General features: G+C 45.9%; 1 long non-coding RNA gene across 2 annotated transcripts in view; it reads right to left on the bottom strand.

Annotated features, from left to right (window-relative positions):
- Positions 1-2643, bottom strand: part of LOC101009158 — a 66128-nt gene extending 63485 nt beyond the window's left edge. For both annotated transcript variants that reach the window (XR_004183043.1, XR_004183044.1), the window contains exons 1-3: positions 2521-2643; positions 2376-2434; positions 1155-1227 (exon numbers count right to left, since the gene is read on the bottom strand). This is a non-coding gene — a long non-coding RNA (uncharacterized LOC101009158). The remainder of the gene's footprint in view (positions 1-1154; positions 1228-2375; positions 2435-2520) is intronic.
- Positions 2644-17717: the final 15074 nt, after the last annotated feature.

The raw sequence follows: 17717 nt of genomic DNA, 5'->3' as shown, positions 1-17717 counted from the left end.
GAGGTTGGAAGTAGTAAATATTTCCTGAATACTTGCAGTGGTTCACAGCAATGAAAAATCTAAGATTTCTTCTCTCCTTTTCAGGAACCTTAGAGAAAGCAGCAATACTGTCAGAGGTGTTTGAATGACAGCAACTCAATCTTAAATAGGAGCTGGGTAAAATGAGGCTGAGACCTACTGAGCTGCATTCCCAGATGGTTAAGGCACTCTAAGTCACAGGGTGAGGGAGGAGGTCAGCACAAGATACAGGTCATAAAGACCTTGCTGATAAAATGGATCGCAGTAAAGAATCCAGCCAAACCCACTGAAACCAAGATGGCGATGACAGTGACCTCTGGTCATCCTAGCTGCTACACTCCCACCAATGCCATGACAGTTTACAGATGCCATGGCAACATCAGGAAGTTACCCTATATCGTCTAAAAAGGGGAACCATAAAATAATCCACTCCTGGCCAGGTGCAGTGGCTCATACCTGTAATCTCAGCATTCTGGGATCACCTTAGGTCAGGAGTTTGAGACCAGCCTGGCAATGTGGTAAAACCCCATCTCTACTAAAAATACAAAAACAAATTAGTTGGGTGTGGTGGTACGCACCTGTGATCCCAGCTACTCGGGAGGCTGAGGCAGGAGAATTGCTTGAACCCAGGAGGTGGAGGTTGCAATGAGCCGAGATCACATCACTGCACTCCAGCCTGGACTCCATCTCAAAAAAAAAAAAAAATAGCCTGAAGTGAGAGAGGCTGGGCATGGTGGCTCACAACTGTAATCCCAGCACGTTGGGAGGCTGAGGTGGGTGGATCACCTGAGGTCAGGAATTTGAGACCAGCCTGGCCAACAAGGTGAAACTACATCTCTATTAAAAATACAAAAATTAGCTGGGCATGGTGGCAGGTGCCAGTAATCCCAGCTACTTGGGAGGCTGAGGCAGGACAATGGCTTGAATCTGGGAGGCGGAGGTTGCAGTGATCCAAGACCACACCACTGCACTCCAGCCTGGGTAACGTGAGCGAAACTCCATCTCAAAAACAAAACAGTAAGAGAAAACTGGAGCTGAGTCCTGCTCATTATATTTACTTTCCTAAAATAAAACAACATTATAAAAAACATTACTCAGTAATATACTTTAGTTGAAAGGGGAAAAAACAGACTTACCAAAATTTTTTGCAGAAAAGCTGATCCACCATCTTTCTTAATTTAGTGATTCTGGCATACCATTCTTCCTTTACTGTCGAAATCACAGGAATACAAGTTTTCTCAATTTAGTGGGTTTAATAGCTTGGGTTATTAAATATTATTATTATAAAATAGGCAGTATTATTTTTTCTTTTTCTGTGACTAAAGTTATTTCTAAGATCCAGAATGTATTTATTACTGAAACAATGCTGACACACACTGTACAAAAAAGGAAGAACCAGACATTCATTAAAGCTAGGAAAAAGCAGAATTCAGTGTGCTCAAGAACCACTAGCAGGCCAGGCGCGGTGGCTCACGCCTGTAATCTTAGCACTTTGGAAGGCTGAGGTGGGCAGATCACCTGAGGTTGGGAGTTCGAGACCAGCCTGGCCAACATGGTGACACCCCAGCTCTAATACAAATATAAAAATTAGGCGGGTGTGATGGCAGGTGCCTGTAATCCCAGCTACTTGGGAGCCTGAGGCAGGGAGAATTGCTTGAACCTGGGAGGTGGAGGGTGCAATGAGTTGAGATCACACCACTGCACTCCAGCGTGGGCGACAGAGCAAAACTCCATCTCAAAAAAAAAAAAAAAAAAAAAGAACAGCTAGCAGGTGCCATTTGGTATGGGGAGACTATGCATATAATCTTGCAGCAATCCTTCCATTTTAGTAAATCTAAACAGTGTGATTCCATTCTGTTTTGTCCCCACTCTACTCCAGAGCCAAAACAAGTAAGAAAATCAGTTATATTTCTGTTTCTTTCAAAACACATCTAACTATTAAGAGACGATATGCATGGCTCCATATTCTAAAAGGAAACCTCTTATATCCTGGGTATCATGGACATTTGATGAATGTTTGCTCAGTTGTTTGGTGCAAGCTTCAATAATAACCTGTTCAATGCATTATGCCAGATAAATCTTGCATCTCAAAAGTAGGAAAAATATTGTTCTTTTAGTTCTGTCTACCCATAAATGCAACATTTACATGTATTTATAATGGGTTAATAAAAATAAAGTGAATTTACTGTTCTAGAGAGTATTAGAATTTTGACAACATGAATTCTCCTGTCCTGGCATGTAATTAAAAGTTAGAGGAATATTATTTCATGTGGAAGATACCATTAAAAAAATCAATGTTAAGCATTAAATAATTATTTTACATAATCTTCTAATCTGACTTAAGACTGAAGACCTACCTCCTGAAGCTGGTTTATCAAGTTGTAAATCTTCATGTGTCGAACTCACAAGTTCATGTCTGCAAGGTGAGAATAAATACTTAATATTCACTAGGCAATATTCAGCAAAGTAATATCCATTAGTACATATTTAACATTTACTCACCAAGGGTGGCTTTGGAAAGAAAAGACAGGCTGGGCACAGTGGCTCACACCTGTAATCCCAACACTGACTGAGGCAGGCAGATCACAAGGTCAGGAGTTCGAGACCAGTCTGGCCAACATGGTGAAACCCCATCTCTACTAAAAATACAAAAATTAGCCAGGCATTGTGGCAGGTGCTTGTAATCCCAGGTACTCAGGAGGCTAAGCTAGGAGAATCACTTGAACTTGGGAGGCAGAGGTTACAGTGAGCTGAGATCACACCATTGCACTCCAGTATGGGCGACAAGAGCGAAACTCCAGCTGAAAAAAAAAAAAGAAAAAGAAAAAGAAAAAGAGAAATATACCATTACTTTAAGGCAATGTAGATACAGCTAGAATTTCTACAGAAATCTGAACCACATTACAAAACTAAAAAAAAAATACCAGCTAACATCATTTAAAACATATAGCACTAAATGGAATAGGTAATATTTTCTTTTTTTTTTTTTTTTTTTTGAGACAGAGTCTCGGAGTGTAATGGCACGATCTCGGCTCACTGCAACCTCTGCCTCCTGGGTTCAAGCACTTCTCCTGTTTCAGCCTCCGGAGTAGCTGGGACTACAGGCATCCACCACCATGCCCAACTAGTTTTTTTATTTTTAGTAGAGATGGTGTTTTCACCATATTGGTCAGGCTGGTCTTGAACTCCTGACCTCAAGTGATCCACCCACCTCGGCTTCCCAAAGTGCTGGGATTACAGGTGTGAGCTAACGCACCTGGCTGGAAAAGGTAAAATTTTCCAAACATAAACATTAGTGTAACTTTATTGGACTTAAAAAAATATTTTTTTTTTTAGTAAAAGAAGCAGAAGATTCTCCTGAACTGCATCATTTCAACTAGCATTTATTTACTCATGATTAAAATAATACAACAGCTATAAAAAGTCAAGAGGTGGCAAGGTGCAGTGACTCATGCTTGTAACCCCAACACTTTGGGAGGCCAAGGCGGGTGAGCACCTGAGGTCAGGAGTTTGAGACCAGCCAGGCCAACATGGTGAAACCCTGTCTCTACTAAAAACACAAAAATTAGCTGGGCATGGTGGCTCTCACCTGTAGTCCTAGCTACTAGGGAGGCTGAGGCGGGAGGATCGCTTGAACCTGAGAGGTGGAGGTTGCAGTGAGCTGTGATCACGTCACTGCACTCCAGCCTGGGTGACAGAGTAAGACTCTGTCTCAAAGGAGAAAAACAAAAAGTCAAGAGCATAGGGAGTATTAAAATCAGACAGAACCAATGGTCTCTCATCTGAACAGCTCCATTTTTTTGCTATCATTATGTGTTAAGGTCTACTTGCTACTAAACATTAATATTTGTACTAAAGTTTCAAGTGTACCACATAACACATTAGTGCTGACTTAGGTTTAATGTCCTTTGCTGTACACTATACTTGAATATTATACTTACATACCACAACAAAAGTATCTTTCTCTAAGGCAATTAATATTAATACTGCTTTAAAATTATAAAATGTGGGCCGGGTGCGGTGACTCATGCCTGTAATCCCAGCACTTTGGGAGGCCAAGGCAGGTAGATCACAAGGTCAAGAGATCAAGACCATCCTGGTCAACATGGTGAAACCCTGTCTTTACTAAAAGTACAAAAATTACCTGCGCGCGGTGGCACATACCTGTAGTCCCAGCTACTCGGGAGGTCGAGGCAGGAGAATTGCTTGAACCTGGGAGGCGGAGGTTGTGGTGAGCCGAGATTGTGCCATTGCACTCCAGCCAGAACAACAAAAGCAAAACTCCGTCTCAAAAAAAAAAAAAAATTGTAAAATGTGAAGATTTGTTTTATAATTTCACAACACCTGAATATAATTGTCTTTAAACTAAATAATAAATCACCATCACAACAAAAGCCCCACAACATAATCTGTTTCACTTTATAAAAAGCACTGACATTTAAAAAATTGTCATGGTCAATTTATAAAACTGTCATAGCAAATTATTTTTACTCAGAATAGTACTAAATTAACAATATAACAAAAATATAGACCAGGTGTGGCGGCTCATGCCTGTAATCCCGGAACTTTGTGAGGCCGAGGCAGGTGGACCACTTGAGGTCAGGAGTTCGAGACCAGCCTGGCCAACATGGTGAAACCCTGTCTCCACAAAAATACAAAAATTAGCTGGGCGTGTTGATGCACGCCTGTAATCCCAGCTACTTGAGAGGATGAGGCAGCAGAATTGCCTGTAATCCCAACTATTCGGGAGGCTAAGGCAGGAGAATCGCTTGAACCTGGGAGGCGGAGGTTTCAGTGAGCTGAGATCGCGCCATTACACTGCAGTCTGGGCATCAGTGTGAGACTCTGTCTCAAAAAAAAAAAAAAAAAAGATAAAAGTAGAGACAATAGGGGCATCTTGGTGAATACCAAATTTAACAAAGCAGATTAAAAGAAAAAATTAGTTTCAAAAAATAATATTCAATTAAATTCCTAAGATCCAGGGCTTTGCAATAAATATGTAAATAAATCCCCAATATCCATGCTGAAAGTTTAAAAGAAATGCTAACGATAATTAAACAAATACAACTTTTCCTCAGCTTTGCAGTAATCTAGAAACAAAGAATGTTTCTAATATTTAGACAGAAACTACAAAGCAACTTACAATGAGAGATGTGTAAGGATGGTAGGATTCACCAGCAGCCCTGGGCTTGTCCACAGTACCCCCATGATAAACAATAACTCCATTGTGTATATGAACAAAGTATTACACAACTTTTCCAATTTAAACATACTGTATTTTCTTTCAGACAATTCTTCAACTTATTTACATCGATCAGTGATATGATTATTCCACTTCTCTGAAAACTGAGCAAAAGCTGATTCTCAATAATATGTCCCTAGGTCAGAGCAGCACTAACATATGACTTATTTCCTACATTTTACATACTAACAGTCCATATCATTTTACTGCTTTTGGAAACATTTTTCCCTTTTTTGGTGGTTCTTAGAATTAGTTTAATGGGAGACTATAAGAGAAGTTTTAAAGTTTAGTACCTCTTTTTAACCTTTTAATTTCTGAAAAGCAGGAAGGCAGAAAAGATCGATCAAATTAAACACAACAACAGGGAGGCCACAATGAGGAGGTCTCCGGGGCTCTTTTAGCAAACTTCCTAAAACATGTCTCAGCTGTGTGGAAATAAGATTTTACAGTGGCTGGGTTCAGTGGTGCAGGCCTGCAATCCTAGCACTTTGGGAGCAGAGGTGGGCGGATCACTTTGAGCTCTGGGCAACAAAGCAAAAACCCCCCTTCCCTCCCCAACCCCTTGCCTCCGCTCCCATCTCTATCAAAAATACAAAACTTAGCCGGACATGGTGTCAGGTGCCTGTAGTCCCAGCTACTCAGGAGGCTGAGGCAGGAGAATCACTTGAACCCAGGATGCAGATGTTGCAGTGAGCCAAGGCCGCGCCACTGCCAGCCTGGGTGACAGAGCAAGACTTTGTCTCAAAAAAGAAAAAAAAAAAAGATTAAGTAAGAGGGACCCCAGACCTTAAAAATACAAGTTTAAGAGGGACCCTGACTGAGCGCGGTGGCTCATGCTGGGACATTGGGAGGGCGAGGCAGGCGGATCACGAAGTCAAGAGATCTAGACCATACCGGCCAACATGGTGAAATCCCACCTCTACTGAAAATACAAAAAGTTAGCTGAGGGTGGTAGGTGCGCACCTGTAGTCCCAGTTACTAAGGAAGCTGAGGCAGGAGATTTATGTGAACCCGGCAGGTGGAGGTTGCAGTGAGCCGAGGTAACGCCACTGCACTCTAGCTTGGGCAACAGAGCAAGACTCCATTGAGGCAAGGTTTCTCACTCTCAGGTCCGAGGGGTTCAATAACCGGGCCCTTAGGGAGGTGTGAGCCCCCTGAAACGATGCAAGGTTTTGTGTGGAGAGCATGCACATGTGTTTCTGGGAAAATGGTCCACAGCTCTCATTCTCAGCAGGCTCCACACAAAAACGGTTAGAACTCTTGCTACAGAGCCGTGGGAGCAGCTAGGTGAGGGGCCTGCCAAGGGCACTCTGGGGACTACCTGGGCAGTCTTGAGCCCACCTGGGCAGTCCTGAGCCCACTGTCGCCTAGGCAGGCTGCGCTGCTTGGCATTTGCAGAGCTGAGGGGATGGGGCATGCAGGGACTGTGAAATCGCCCTGAGATGACCCACAGTCCTCAGCTGGGAAGTGAGGGGTGTGTATCCTGCAGCATCCTCCATCCCTAGGGCCATGGGGCCAGGAGAACTGGCCCTTGCAGCAAGTGAAAAGCCTATTATTGACTCCCTCCCTGGCCATGTAGACAGTGAACCAAAGGCACTCATATCAAGTAAATGCCTTGGTCTCTGTGACCGAGGTGCCCAGTAGGCATTCCCAGGTGCAGGGAAGGTCCTGACACCAACATATGCACCTGGTCACCTGAGGAAAGAGAAAGGACTATCCAAGGGGATGGGGCTGAGCTGGGTGTGGAGTGGTCCTTATGGGTCTTGGTGAGCAGGATGGGGAGGAGCATGAGCCAGGCCTCAGGGCAGGACAACCAGGAGACGGCCTGGAAAAAGTGCTGGACCCACGAGGCTTCAAGGCTGGCCAGAGAGGGAGGCAGGATAGGCTGGAAAGTCCCGAGGTCTGAAGATTGGCCCTGGCAGGCAGAAACCAGGTAAGATGGGCAGTTACCTGCATCCTGGGGGACCAGATGCATCCTTAGCCCAGAGCAGGCGCCAAGATTTCTGGCTCTGGGTGTGACTTCAGTCTGGGGAAAAGCCCCAACCCCCACCAGGACCACCTGCCCCCCCAGAGTACTTCAGATGCTAAGCCCAAGCAGGGGCAGGAAGCTGGACTGATGCCTGGGGTATCCCAACAAAGTCCCTGCTACTCCCAAGCTATGGGGCTAAAGGAGGATTACAGCCCAAACCCCACATGCTGGCTCTCAAACTAACACTGAGCCCTCAGTGCCCAAAGGGAGATTCAATCAGCACACTTTCCAGATGGGAAAATGACCTCAGAGAAGTGGAAGAGCCTTGCCCAATGCCCCAGACCAGGGCTCTAGCCCAGAGTGTTCTTTTGTCACTGTGTCCAGAGGGCAGCAGCTACTCTGATGTACCCACCTGAGCCTGGCAACTTTCTCCAACTTTGGAAGCCCAGGAGCATGGCCTGTGTCCACAGATGCACCTGGCATGAGGCGTACCCAGAGAGACAGAGGCAGATGAGTTTCGCTTTCTCCACTGGATTGTGACGGCCTCCAAGAAGACAAAGATCTGCTTGTGAAGGCAGCGGACAGTGAGCAACCGGGGGTGGTTTAACTCTAGATGGATCTGCAGTGCCTGGATGGGACCTGTCTCAGACAGAGCTCAGTTCTGCAGGTCACTTCAGGCATGGAAAGGTCACAGCTACCAAGTGTAGGAGTCTGGATTCAAAGCCAACAGCATGACTCCAAAGTCCCTGCCCTAGCCCCTGGACCACCCACCTCTCGGAGTCACCCTTGCAAGCTCATCAGATGCTCAGGCCAGCAGCACAGCTGGCCAGGGCAAGGGAAACTTGGGGAACCTCAGAGGACCCCTAGGTATTCCAACCTAATCCTGGCACCACTGCCCCTCACCATCCTTCTTCCTGCGTTAACCTTACCCCCTACACAGACCCTGGGCCACTTAACTTGGCATCAAACAGATGCCTCAATAAATCAGAGTCTGATCTTCTTGGAAAAAAAAAAAAAAGACTTAACAGATACACAGTTGCAAGTTAGAATACTAAAGAACATAAACATACAACAACTTAATGAACATATAAATTCAATATATAGCCAATCATTGTAACTATGACATAATAGAATATTAAAATACTATTTTCAACATGTATACAAGCTTAATGATCTATTTATATCCAAAATATGAATCATCAACATAATTTGCCACTAATATCTCATTCAGTCCCTTCACAGGACACATGATCCACTAGGAGTTAACAGATTAGCAGCTGACAGGCAGTGACACACAGCAAAAACGAAAACGAAGAGATGAAATAGCTTTGAAATGAAGAAGGTTTTAAAGCTAAGAGAAACCATTGAATTATTAAGTCATTAGCACTAATTTTGAGTCAACTAACTAATTAATGTGAGATGAAACAATGTCCTATGCTTTGGTAAATTCGAACGATGTTTAAACAATGTCTATAATGTGACTTTCAAAAAGCTCCTGGCTTTACAAAGGTGAGATTATAATGTAGTAATACATGCTAAAGCATGTCCCCTGCAGATGAGTATGTTGTAACTTTCATCAGTCACACTGAGAGTCCAGAAGATGAAGGAAAAGGTCGTGGATTTCACTGAGAACTTACCAGAGTTGAACTCCCTCACTTTCTGTTGCCCAACATTGGCAGGTTCTGGAACTGGTGGCTGTGGTGGCTCGTTGGTCTTTGGTCTCTTAGAAGATGGAGAATCATCATCATCTTGAAAAATAAAATGGTCATCACTGAAGGAATCATCTTAGGTTACAGCCACCTCCTAGTCAATTCCCAACATTCAAAAGGTAAGTGGCTTTAAAACTATTTTGAGTATTAATAATTATTCCTGTATTATGATCATTAGCATACCTTTTTCTAGTTGCATCTGAAATTTTATTTTTTTGGGATGTGCTCGAGTGAATACTGTTTTATCCTCTGTCTTGCCTCATTATTTTTTAGTTTGCTTCATTTGAATCATCATTACAAATCTCCCCTTGCCCTCAAATAACTCTGAAATTGCTGCCAAGAACTATATTCTATTTTAAGGCTTTTCAGAAAAAACTTTCAACAAAGACAGCCACCTAAAGTTATACAAATACAGAAGAAAGGGGGTATAATAAAGCTTAGACTGGAAAAAATATTTAAGCTTATACAAAATTCAAGCATACATAAACAAGGGAAGCTGGATAATTATATGTTCAAATACTTTCAATAAGTGCAAAACGTATATGCTTAAAGAAATAGGGCTGGCCGGGCGTGTTGGCTCATGCCTGTAATTCCAACACTTTGGGAGGCCAAGGCAGGCAGATCACTTGAGGTCAGGAATTCAAGACCATCCTGGCCAACATGGTGAAACCCCATCTCTACTAAAAATACAAAAATTAGGCTGGGCGTGGTGGCTCGCACCTGTAATTCCAGCACTTTGGGAAGCTGAGGTGGGCGGATCACCTGAGGTCGGGAGTTCAAGATCAGCCTGACTAACATGGAGAAACCCTCTCTCTATTAAAAATACAAAATTAGCCAGGTATGGTGGCACATGCATGTAATCCCAGCTACTCAGGAGACTGAGGCAGGAGAATCACTTGAACCCAGGAGACGGAGGTTGCAGTAAGCTGAGATGATGACATTGTACTCTAGCTTGGGCAACAAGAGCAAACTCTGTCTCAAAAACAAAAACAAAAAAATATTAGCCAGATGTGGTGGCGCCTGTAATCCCAGCTATCTGGGCAGCTGAGGCAGGAGAATCGCTTGAACCCAGGAGATGGTAGTTATGGTAAGCTGAGATCGTGCCACTTTACTCCAGCCCGGGTAACAGAACGAGACCCTGTCTCAAAAAAAATACGGCTATATTATTTATGAAACAGATACTGTTGACTCAGTCACCAGAAAGCCAAGGTCGCCAACATTAGACAGATTCGCTGGAGGACCTATGTACGTGCTTTGAAAGACAAAACTGCTTTTGTAAAGAATACTGTATTTTAGAAAAACATAATCACATTAACAACTAATAACACTGTAAAATTAACTATCTAGAGACATAATCTCATTCTATTGCTCAGGATGGAGAGCAGTGGGATGATCAAAGCTCACTGTAGCCTTCAGCTCCTGGCCTCAAGTGATCCTCCTGCCTCAGCCTCTTAAGTAGTTTGGGCCACAGGTGGACACAGGTGCACCTGACTCTTTTTTGCTTGTTTTGTAGAAGCAGGGTTTCACTACATTGCCCAGGCTGGTCTCAAGCTCTGGAGTCTCGCTCTGTCGCCCAGACTGGGGTGCAGTGGTGCGATCTCGGCTCACTGCAACCTCCGCCTCCTGGGTTCAAGAGATTCTCCTGTCTTAGCCTCCCGAGTAGCTGGGACTACAGGCATGCGCCATCATGCCGGGCTAATTTTGTATTTTTAGTAGAGATAGGGTTTCTCCATGTTGGTCAGGCTGGTCTTGAACTAACCTCAGGTGATCCGCCCACCTCAGCTCCCCAAAATGCTTTGATTACAAGTGTGAGCCACCACACCAGGCCTAATTTTTGTATTTTTTGTAGAGACTGGGTTTCACCAAGTTGGCAAGGATGGTCTCGAACTCCTGACCTCAGGTGATCCACCCGCCTCAGCCTCCCAAAGTGTTGGGATTACAGGCGTGAGCCACCGCACTTTCTTATGTTATTAAATAGCCCAGGAGGGTGCGGTGGCTCAGGCCTGTAATCCCAACAACTTTAAAGGCCAAGGTGAAAACATGCTTGAACTCAGGAGTTAGGACCGGCCTGGGCAACATAGCAAGACCCCCATCTCTACAAAACACACAAAAATTAGGCCAGGTGAGCACGGCGTCCGGCTAATTTTTGTATCTTTTGTAGAGATGGGGTTGCGTCATGCTGCCCAGGCCCGTCTTGAACTTCTAAGCCCAAGCTATTCTCCTGCCTTGGCCTCCCAAAGTGCTGGAATAACAGGGCCCAGGCAGCCTCATGTTTTCTTTAAGCAGTCCCTCCCGGTTGTACACTTGGATAGTTTTCTTTTTCTTTTTTTTTTTTTAAATACAGGGTTTACCTCAGTCTCGCAGGCAGGAGTTCTGTGGTGGGATCATAGCTCACTGGAGCCTTGAACCTTGGTGTTCAAGTAGCTGGGAGGCTGAGGTTGGACTACAGAGATGGGGTTGCGCCATATTGCTAGGCTGCTCTTGGCCTGAAGGGATCCTCCCACCCCGGCCGCGCCCGGACATTCTTTTCTATTTTTGACCGACATAAATACTGCGCTGGGTAGGAGTTTATCAGCTACCCCTTTCCAGCCCGCAACACACAAGAACTGGCCAAGAGGTCGCCGTTACCAGGCTCCACTCTGAGAAGACTGCCCAGCTCCAGGAACTGTACCGCCCGTGACGTGGCAGAAGACCCGCCCCTGTGACGTCACCGAAGCCCCCCCCACCAAGATGGCGCAAAGGCCCGCCCCTCACGCGGAGCCAATCGGAACTCGAGGTGCGAGTGCTGGGTCTTCCAGGAGCACGCTTGCGCGCGAGGGTGACTACCGGCGGCTGGCTGGTATGTCATGTCCGCAGGCTTCAACGCAGCGGCCGCCACCCATAAGCTACCAGGAGGACCTTTACCACCACCTGGACTACTATACCTGCCTGACTTCCCGGCCTGCGGGGTCCGCGCAGCAAAGACCTGACGCTACTGGAGCAGGCGCTGTGCACCTACCGGCTGGCGCCTGGTGGGTACCAGCGCAAGGTCGCCCAGAAGCTCCTCAATGGCCGGCGCAAGCGCCAGCCAGCACCAGCTGCAGCCCCGGCGGCGAACTCGCCTCAGCTGAGCCTGGGTACGTGCACCCCCCAACACTTCCCCCAGCCAGGTTTCGGGAACCTCAGGAGCGTCCCCCACTGCCCGGTGCCACTGGTGCTGGGCAGGGAGGGTTGGCCCCATCTGAGGCTGTCCCGCATTAGGGAGCTGCACCAGCTTGACCTCTGACTGCCGTTGCAATAGCATTAAAACCTTTGGAACTTTGTAGGTGGGTAGAAGGGGCTAGGAAACAAAGAAAACATCTTTTTAAAAATTTATATAAGAGATTGGCCGGGCGCAGTGGCTCACACCTATAATCCCAGCACTTTGTGAGGCCGAGGTGGGTGGATCACGAGGTCAGGAGTTGAAGACCAGCCTGGCCAGCGTGGTGAAACCCCTCCTCTACTAAAAATACAAAAATTAGCTGGGCGTGGTGGCGGGCGCCTGTAATCCCAGCTACTCGGGAGGGTGAGGCAGAGAATTGCTTGCACCCGGGAGGCGGAGGTTGCAGTGAGCCGAGATTGCGCCTTTGCACTCCAGCCTGGGCAACAAGAGCAAAACTCCATCTCTAAATAAGTAAGTAAGTAAGTAAGTAAAAGAAAGAAAGAAAGAAGTAAGTAAGTAAGTAAGTAAGTAAAAGAAAGAAAGAAAGAAGTAAGTAAGTAAGTAAATAAATAAATAAATAAGATTTTCAAGGCCAGGCATGGTGGGTCACACCTAAATAAGCAAATAAATTGGACTTTCAAGGCCAGGCATAGGGGGTCATACCTATAATCCCAGCACTTTGGGAGGCCCAGGCAGAAGGATTGCTTGAGCCCAGGAGTTCGAGACTAGTCTGGGCAACAGGGCAAAATCCTGTCTCTACCAAAAGCACAAAATAAGCTGGGCATTGTAGTGCGCACCTGTATTCTGAGCTACTCAGGAGGCTGAGATGGGAGGATGGTTTGAGCCCGGGAGGCAGAGGCTGCAGTGACCTGAGATCGTACCACTGAACTTCAGCCTGGGTGACGAGCCAGACCCTGTCTCAAAATAATAATAATAATAATAATAATAAATTCATACAGTTTAGTATGGTTTAGTAAGTTTCAGCAGGCAGATTGTCAGGGTAAGATGGATTGTTATATATATACTTACATATATAACAATATGTATATTTATATACTTATTTATTTTAGCAGAGATAGGGTCTCCCTATGTTGCCAGACTGGTTTCAGACTCCTGAGCTCAAGCAATCCTCCTGCCTTGGCTTCCTAAAGTGCTCACATTGCAGGTGCGAGTGACCACACCTGGCCTATAAGGGGAATTTAAGGGACTCTCTACTATGATGTCCCTTCTCCCAGTCCCTTTCCCCATGTAGAAGAGGGTTCTGCTGAGTGACTGGCATTTGCTTATATTTCTCAGTGCTATGCACAGTGTAATGGAAAATGCACAGACTGGCTCAAGAGCCCAGGGATTTCAGTTCCAGGCCAAGCTCATCCACTGACTGAGTCAGTCAAACCTCTTTGGATTTCAGATTCTTCATCTGATTAACATAGATAACACTTATCCCATAGTACACTGCAAAGATGACATGTGATGGTGAACAAGTTAGTTTCCCTTTAAATATTAAGAATTAGGCCAGGTGCAGTGGCTCACACCTGTAACCCCAACACTTTGGGAGGCTGAGGCGAGTGGATCACAAGGTCAGGAGTTCGAGACCAGCCTGGCCAATATGGTGAAACCCCGTCTCTACTAAAAATACAAAAATTAGCTGGGTGTGGTGGTGGGCACCTGTAATCCCAGCTACTTGGGAGGCTGAGGCAAGAGAGTCACTTGAACCCTGGGAGACGGAGGTTGCAGTGAGCATAATCACACCACTGCACTCCAGCGCCTGGGTGACAGAGTGAGACTTGGTTTCAAAAAAAAAAAAGAAAAAAAGAAAAAAGAATGAGATTGGAGAGGGCCTTCATTCCTCCTAGAAATATGGATTTCACTGTCGCCTACCGCACAGGGCCTTCACCATCTCTGCCGTCTGGAGAATTTATTCCCATCGGGAATCTCCCACCTGGCAGTTGGACCATGCTAGTAGCCTGTCCATTTCCTGCAGAGAAAAGAGAGAGTTATTGGTAATACATGCATATATATATAAAACAAGTGATAATATTTGGATCGTATACAATACTCATGATGGTATAACAAAACAAACGTGGAGGCTTAAAAATCTGGCTTTAAATTCCTTTTGTGTTTTGTTTGGCTTCACATTCTTGTTCTGTCACTTAATTTGATGGGAAACCTTAGACAAATTACTTAATCTGAGAATCAATTCCTTTTCTTTTTTCTTTTTGTTGTGACAGGATATCACTCGGTTACCCAGGCTGTAGTGCAGTGGCACAGTCTTGGCTCAGTGTAACCTCTGCCCCCGTGGGCTCAAGCAATCCTCCCACCTCAGCCTCCTAAGTAGCTGGGACCACAAGTGTGCACCACCATGCCTGGCTAATTTTTGTATTTTTTGTAGAGATGGGGTTTTGTTATGTTACCCAGGCTGGTCTCAAACTCCTGGGATCAAGTGATCCTTCCACCTCAGCCTCCCACAGTGCTGGGATTACAGGTATGAGCCAACACGCCTGGCTGAGATTCAATTTGTTCATCTGAAAAATGGGGATATCTATGGACAACTGTAGCTTGTTCATAAAAGAAAAAAAAAATAAGTAACACGGAACCAGGTGCAATGGCTCAGAGACAGGGTGCAGAGGCTAAGGCAGGAGGATTGCTTGAGCCCAGGAGTTCAAGGTTGCAATGAGCTATGATCATGTCACTGCACTCCAGCCTGGGTGACAGAGTAAGACCCTGTCTCAAAAAATAAAAAATAAAAAGATAGAAATAAAATAGCATGGGTGAAATGTTGAGCACACGATAGATTTGCACTTACCTCTTTCTTCCTCTACACAAACCCTTGCCCCAGCTAGGCGAATTTAGACACTCTACCCTAAAATACATTTAGCACTTTCTACCCATCCTTCTGCTCATGCTGTTTCTCTGCCTCTTCCTCTCCACTTACTGAACTCTTATCAGTTCTTAGTGATTCTCACCATTATATGCTCCAGAAGGGAAGTATATAATACATATATTTTTGACAGTATATCCCTGGCCCCTGCCATAAATGCGCAATGATTATCACCAAATAGTTAAATGAGCACCTTTAGACTTGTTTGAATGCCTAGAAAAATGATAGAATTAAAAAGGACTGGCCAGGCATGGTGGCTCACGTCTTGGAATCCCAGCACTTTGGGAGGCCGAGGCGGGCACATCACCTGAGTGCAAGAGTTAGAGACCAGCTTGGCCAACATGGCGAAAACCCGTCTCTACTAAAAATACAATAATTAGCCAGGCGTGGTGTCAGGTGCCTGTAATCCCAGGTACTCAGGAGGCTGAGGCAGGAGAATCACTTGAATCCGAGAGGCGGAGGTTGCAGTGAGCCAAGATCATGCCACTGCATTCCAGCCTGGGTGACAAGAGCAAGACTCCGTCTCAAAAAAAAAAAGAAAAAAAAATTAGGCATGATGGTGCACACCAGTAATCCCAGCTACTGGGGAGGCTGAGGCAGGAGAATCACTTGAATCTGGGAGGTTGTAGTGAGCCAAGATCGTGCCGCTGCACTCCAGCTTGGGGGACAGAGTAAGACTCTGTCTCAAATAAAAAATAAAAAAGGGTCTTTGCTTCAGCCCCCTTATTCCACAGGAGGAAACCAAAACTCAAAAAAGAAATATGACTTAAAATGCTGGTTAGCAGGAGACAGGACTAGATTCGGGTCTCTTTACCATGTTGTTTCCAACAGGCCACACTAACTCAGCTTGATGCACCACTTCACAGTGTCTTTCCAAGAAAGGATGTCTAAGCACTGTAACTTCTTTCAAGGCAGAGTCCTGGTCTTTTGATGTTCCTCAAGATCCTGTCTTTGGCTCTCTTATCCTGACACATTCACACTTATTTCATCCTTTTTTTTTTTTTTCTTGGAGGCAGAGCCTCACTCTGTTGCCCAAGCTGGAGTGCAGTGGCAAGATCTCGGCTCACTGCAACCTCTGCCTCCCAGGTTGAAGCAACTCTCCTGTCTCAGCCTCCTTAGTAGCTAAGATTACAGGTACGTGCCACCACGCCCCGCTAATTATTTGTATTTTTAGTAGAGATGAGGTTTCACCATATTGGCCAGGCTGGTCTTGAACTCCTGACCTCGTAATCTGCCCACCTTGGCCTCTCAAAATGCTGAGGATTACAGGCGTGAGCATCGCGCCCGGCCTATTTTCAGTTTCTTCAACAAATATATCTCAAGGGGAAAAAAACGGATCATCCTGGCGTGGTGTCTCAGGCCTGTAATCCCAGCACTTTGGGAAGCTGAGGCAGGGATTGCTTGAGGCCGCAGTGAGCTATGATGGTACCACTGCACTCCAGCCTGGGCAACACGGTGAGACCTTGCCCCCTGCCCCACCAAAAAAACAAATAAATGAGTAAGTAGGGAAATAATCAGATTGAATCAGAATTAAGAACATACAATTGCGGCCGGGCACGGTGGCTCAAGCCTGTAATCCCAGCACTTTGGGAGGCCGAGACGGGCGGATCACGAGGTCAGGAGATCGAGACCATCCTGGCTACACGGTGAAACCCCGTCTCTACTAAAAAAAATACAAAAAAATAGCCGGGCGAGGTGGCGGGCACCTGTAGTCCCAGCTACTCGGGAGGCTGAGGCAGGAGAATGGCATAAACCCGGGAGGCGGAGCTTACAGTGGGCTGAGATCCAGCCACTGCACTCCAGCCTGGGCGACAGAGCGAGACTCCGTCTCAAAAAAAAGAACATACAATTGCAATGTATGAGGTTTTGTCCCTAATTCAGCCAGCAAACGTTAAAAACCCTTTATGAGATGATAGATGAATTTGAACAGACTGGATATATTATTAAGCAGCACTGTCAGTTTCTTAGGTGAGAAACGGTAATTATTTTTTCATCTAGCTGAAGGTTTAGAATAAAATGGGATACGTCTGGACCCACTTCAAAATGGCTCTAGGAGACGGGGAGAGTACGATTCCGCAGGAGCAGGACTGGCCACAAACTGGCAGCTTTTTAAGCTGGCCGACAAGTACATGGGGGCGGGGGTCATTCCTTGTTACATTCTCCTCTTTCCCTTTTTTTTTTTTTTTGCGATGAAGTCTCGCTCTGTCTCCCAGGCTGGAGTGCAGTAGCACAATCTCGGCTCACTGCAACCTCCACCCCCTGGCTTCAAGTGATTCTCCTGTCTCAGCCTCCTGAGTAGCTGGAATTACAGGCCTGTGCCACCATGCCCGGCTAATTTTTTGTATTTTTGTGGAGATGGGGTTTCACCATGTTGGCCAGGCTGGTCTTCAACTCCTGACCTCAAGTGATCCACCCGCCTTGGCCTCCCGAAGTGCTGGAATTACAGGCGAAAGCCACTGCGCCTGGCTTCTCATTCCTTTTTATAGGTTTGAAAGATTCCAGAGCAAGTTGAAAGCACAAGGCAGTGAGGCACCACGCGCACCGAAAGCGACCTCCCCAGCTGGCCGCTGTAGGTGCATCCCGGAAGCGGGCAGAGGGGCCTCAGGGTCAATCCCGCCAGGGCGGAGGGCCCAATCCCCTTTCCCAGTGCCCCCGGGTGACCAGCGGTTCAATGACTTAGCTTGAGCCAGGCACCAACCAGGAGCAACAGCAAGGACAGC

Source organism: Papio anubis, chromosome 4, assembly GCF_008728515.1.
Source record: "Papio anubis isolate 15944 chromosome 4, Panubis1.0, whole genome shotgun sequence".
In the NCBI taxonomy this organism is placed as follows: domain Eukaryota; kingdom Metazoa; phylum Chordata; class Mammalia; order Primates; family Cercopithecidae; genus Papio; species Papio anubis.
Note: the sequence above shows the minus strand (reverse complement) of the source record. Positions and strands in the feature narration are given on the sequence as shown.